This window comes from Camellia sinensis, chromosome 2 (genome assembly GCF_055761805.1).
Source record: "Camellia sinensis isolate YWXY chromosome 2, ASM5576180v1, whole genome shotgun sequence".
NCBI lineage: Eukaryota > Viridiplantae > Streptophyta > Magnoliopsida > Ericales > Theaceae > Camellia > Camellia sinensis.
Window position 1 is genome coordinate 84,075,951 of NC_138962.1, and position 6,000 is coordinate 84,081,950.

Below are 6,000 nucleotides of genomic sequence, written 5' to 3' on the forward strand. Positions count from 1 at the left end.
GCAATCCTATTTTTAACTTGAATGCGTTGTGTTAGACTTATTTATTTTGATAATTTATTTAATTATGTTTTAATTTATTTGAAAGAGAAAAATAGAATCAAAATTTATTTTGTCCCATTATTTCTCATCTAAACCTTTATCCTAAATGTTGTTAGAATGTATTTAATATTTGATCAAATCAGAGGTTCAAACTGCCCAGCACAGCAGCATGCCAAAAGGTTCAAACAACCCAGCATAACAACAAACCAAAAGGTTCAAACAGCCCAGCATAGCAGCAGCCCAAAAGATTCAAGGAAAAGATATTCAAATTAGTAATGATGGAGTATAACGGCTATAAACGGCTATAAATTCAAATGAATACAACGTCTATAAACGGTTATAAATTCAAATGAATACAACAACTATAAACGGCTATAAGTTTCATTATATATACCAAAGCCTCTAATGTAAACAAGTTACAAAAAATCAAAAAATATTTTTTGATCTATAATCACTCACACCTATTCTCTGAAAAATTATCTGAGAAGTGTTCTTCAATTTTTGTTTACATCCTCTTTCAGAAATTATATAATGAGACGTATAGCTTTAAGCCCATCTTTCTTATATGAGGTTTACAGAAAAATCAGAGCTTTATTTTTATATCTATCTTTGAGAGATAATTCTTGTACTTTTCTGTGAAAATAAAAACACCTTCTTTTCAACCTTGTAAGAGTGTAGTACACTCAGTGTTCTGGACTTAGAAAGTCTGTGTAAAATCCGTGGAGGATTGCTCTATTTGTAAAGAGATTGCTAGCACCCCCGTGAATCTAAAGCATAGTGAAAAATCTCAAGTGAAGCTTGAGAAGTGGATGTAGGCCGAGTTGAAGCCGAACCACTATAAATTTGTTTGTCTCTCTCTCTCTTATCTCTTTATTTTATTTAAATTGCTGTAACTATATTTCACATTTTCACTGTGCTAAAATCATTAACTGACATAGTTGTTAGAACACTTGTTTTAATTATTTTTATTTCATTAACTATATATATCGATTGTACTAGTCATAATTTTTATTAAGGTATTATTCACCTTGCTTGGTTTCTAGTTTTCCAAAACACTTTTCAGAAAATTCTACTTTTTTATTTTCCGTGTTTTTTTATTTTTACTGATTTTTTTTTAATATTTTAAGCAATTTTTTTTACTTTTTAGACACACCTAATATAAATACACCTAAAAATAAAAAAATTGTAAAAAAAATCTTTTAAAAATTCACTAAATACCAAAAATACAAAAAAAAAAAAACAAAAATTTAGTACATTTTTTGTATTTTTATGTATTTATTAATTTTTTAAAATATTTTTTCACAAATTTTTTACTTTTTAGATACATCTAAGTAAGGTACATCTAAAAAAGTAAAAAAAAATGTTTAAAATTTTAAAAATATTCACTAAAAACAAAAAAATACAAAAACTAAAAAAGTCAATTTTCAAAAAACTTAATTCAAAAAACTTAAACCAAACACAGTGATTGATTTTTAATTGTAAAACCTAATTCACTCTCCCTCTTAGGTTGTCTTTTGGGTAACACTTTGTAACTTATTAATCCCAATATTAAATAATGCCACAAAAACCATCTTATCAAATTTGTTTTTAAAATTTTAACACAAAATATAGAATGAGAGAGAAAGATTATGACAGACACTCTTTAAATAGTGTGTACTATATACACTTTATAATTATTAAAAAAATACTAATTTCATACTTTATGAGTCATAACTAAGAAAAAATCATAACCAAACAAAAAATATATATATAACTAAAATATCAAAATAATGTCACAATAAAAGAAGAAATTTAGTCATAACTAAATAAAAAAATGACGTAACTAAAGATGTATATAGTATATTAGTGTGTATAATAAAATTCTCTAGAATGAGAATGATTTTTAATTAAATTATACAGTTGAGATTTCTTACTAATGAGAGAATCTTTTTATTAATTCTGACTAATAAAATTTAACTCTTATTGATAAAAATGTTTAGTCTACAAGCCATTCATATATATATATATATATACACACTAGTGAAAAAAGCTCGGCAAGGTACATGTTAGTATAACCTTTGACTCCAATATTTTATTGAGCTTACTAAACGAAATGAAATAATACGACATTTTTTTGAAAATATTTATTTTATATTTGATTCATTAAAAAAATAATTAAAAAAAGCATTGTAAAAGAAATAATAATTATTCCATAAGAAAATAAAAATAAAATTATTTCATTCCATTGCACTAGCTGATTTTTTTTTTTTCCCAAAAAATAAGCTTAGTTTCTTACAAAATTGAATAGAATTAATGATTAAATATATGATAGAAATTTTAATTTCTATTATAAAGTAAAATTATGGAATAAATAAATGAGATAAAATTTTAGTTCAAATGAGTAAATTTTTATTTTTTATTTTTTATTAGGATGGAATCACCGTTAAACTTTGATTTAGTTTCATTTGTAAAAAAGTATTTTTAGATCCGTGCAAGGCACATGCTATTCTTTTGACAAATTTATATTTCTAAAATACAAATCTTATAACAAATTATTTTGTTTGGTTTGATTTTTAAAAATTACTTTAGACAAATTTTTATTTGTTTTAATAATTTTTTTTATATTTTATTCAAATTATGTGTTAGACTTATTTATTTTGATGATTTATTTAATTATGTTTTAATTTATTTAAAAAAAATAGAATCCAAAATTTATTTTGATGATTTATTTAATTATATTTTAATTTATTTGAAAAAGAAAAATAGAATCAAAATTTATTTTGATGATTTATTTGAAAGAGAAAAATAGAATCAAAATTTATTTTGTCCCATAATTTATCACCTAAACCTTTATCCTAAATGCTGTTAGAATGTATTTAATATTTGATTAAATCAGTAGTTCAAATAGCCCAAACAGAGGTTCAAACAGCCCAGCACAGCAGCAGTTCAAAAGGTTCAAGTAGAAGATATTCAAATTTGTAATGATGGAGTGGAAAATATTCATATTAGTAATGATGGAGTACAACGGCTATAAATTCAAATGAATACAACGGCTATAAACGGTTATAAGTTTCATTATATGTACCAAAGCATCTAATGTAAACAAGTGACAAAAAATCAGAAAATATTCTTTGATCTATAGTCACTCACATCTATTCTCCGAAAAATTTTCTGAGAAGTGTTCTTCAATTTTTGTTGACATCCTCTCTCAGAAATTATACACTGAGCCTTATAGCATTAACCTCATCTTTCTTATGTGAGGTTTACAGAAAAGCCAAAGCTTCATTTTTATATCTATCTTTGAGAGATAATTATTGTAACTTTTTGTGAAAGCAAAAACACCTTATTTTCAACCTTGTAAGAGTGTAGTACACTCAGTGTTCTTGACTTAGAAAGTCTGTGTAAAATCTGTGGAGGATTGCTCCATCTGTGAAAGATTGCTAGCACTCTGTGAAGGTAGAAGATAGTGAAAAATCTCAAGTGAAACTTGAGTGGATGTAGGCTTGGTTGAAGCCGAACCACTATAAATATGTTTTTCTCCTCTTCCCTAATCTCTTTACTTTCATACTACTGCTATATCTATCTAATATTCATGTGCTAATCATTTGATTTACCATGTATGTTAGTTGTATTTCATTGTTATTTTACTTGATCATTTACCGTTAAGTTCATCATTGTGCTTGTTAATAATTTGTTGTACTAGTAGTTAATTTTATTGGGGTATTATTAACTTTAATTTGTAAAAACCTAATTCACCCCCTCTTAGATTGCTTTTTGGGTAACATTATGTTTTTTACAATTTTTTTTTTGTTTATTTTGTTAAATTAAAAATTCTAATAAGGAATAGTAATAATTTCTATTATTGTAGGAACATTTTATATTTTAAACAAATCCCAAGGATGTATTTATAATTTGCCCAAAACCAAAATATTTATGTGTCATAACTGACCAAGAATCTTTGCATTATTACAAAAAAAAAAAAAAAAAACCTTCACTCAAATTAGTACCATCAATATTGGTAAATATTACCAAAGAAAAGGATAAAATGAGAAATTCAAATAGTAGGTTACCATTAGTAAATTATACAAAATAATAAGATAAAATGGGGAAAAAAAAATCTCAGGGGGCATATTTGTAATTTATTCAAAATCAAAATATTTATGTTTCATAACTGACTAAGAATATTTTCATAATTACAAAAAATATTTCATCTAAATTAGTACTATCAATATTGGTAAATGATACAAAATAAATGGGTAAAATAAAGGGTCAATTACAAACACACCCCTTAGATTTACTTAAATTATAAATTGTCCCATGTGGTTCTAAAAATTACATTGTGCCCCCCTAAGGTTTTTAATTTCATAACAAATAGGTCTTTTTATTAATAAATCATCAAGTTAATTAATAGTTTTTAATAATGTTAAATTTTTATTTCAATTAATTATTCAGATAACTCTATTATTATATAAGTGAATAGTTAGAAATTTTAATTTTTTAATTAATTCTGTTAAATAAAAAAATTATGACAGGGAGATATTTATAATTTTTGAAACCACAAGAAACAATTTGTATTTTAAACAAACTTCAGGAGTGTATTTGTAGTTTATCCTAAAATAAAAAAACTAAAATGCAAGTTTCTAATAACAAATAATTTCAAATCAAAGGGTCAAGTCAAAAAAAAAAGAGGATAAATTACATTGACACCCCTAAAGTTTATGTTTATTACAGTTTCCCCCACATTTTGAAAATTACATCCCCTTTCTAGAGGTTTAAAGTTTCATTACAAATTGCTCCCTCAGTCAGTTGACTGTTAAGTCAACTAACAGATTTTGCTGATGTCAGCAATTTAATTTTTTTAAATATCAATTTTGCCTTCACTGGGTAAATTACATTGACACCCTTCACATTTTAGAAATTAAAATCCCCTCTCCAAGGTTTAAAATAGTATTACCAATTGCCCTATTGGTTAGTATTAGTTGAAAAAAAAATTAATTGGGAAAAAAATTATTTGAAAAAAAAATTTGTTAGTCAATTTTTTTAATTTTTGTTTAAAACCAACGTAAACTCATTTTTTTTAATTTACATTTTTTTCTCAAATTTACAAACTGAGACAACCATTTATAAACAAAAAAAATTATCAAATAAGTTTTTATGACAATTTTTAAAATTTTTGTAAATATAAATTGAAAACTGAAAATGAAATGGTTACTAAACCGGACTCAGATGGTAAAAATATCGTAAAATTAACAAATAATTAAATAAGTTACCAACGTATGTAATGACTTATTAAAAGATTCTTAGGCTATGCATGATTTGATTTTTGGATTTTTTTAAAAAAAATTAAAAATTAATTTGGTTAAGAAATAAAAAATAAAAAATAATTATCATTTTAATATAATTTTTATCTTTTAAGTGGTTAGAAATAATTTTTTACAAATTAAATATATTTCTTCATATTTATTTTTGTTAAATTAGTTTTTTTTTTTTTTTTTTTAATGTCAAGGGAGATTCGTGTTAAATTGAAATCTCAGGAGGTGTCAATGTAATTTACCCTTTAAAGTATATGTAAAAGTTAAAAATAAATATGTCATTTTAACTTAAAAGTTAACAGCATCAAATAATTATACTGACAAGGAATCAATATAATTTTTAAATATAAAGAGGAATTATAATAAATATAAACCTCCAGGACTGACAGCGTAATTTACCAAAAAAAAAAGTGTTTGAAACACATAAATAATTCTTTTATGAAAAATGGTTGGGAGCACTAATTAGTGCTCCTACTAATTAGGTGGTAGTGGGTCCCGCCATTAATGATGTGATGTTTTGGTCTTGGAGTTGTGTTTTTTTTTTTTTTTTACTTTTTTAATGTATTAGTGCTATTAGTGGTAATGTTTTTAGTGGGATGAATCATTGTTGTTCTTTTATTCATATATATATATATATATATTATATATATAGATATATAATATAAGAGAT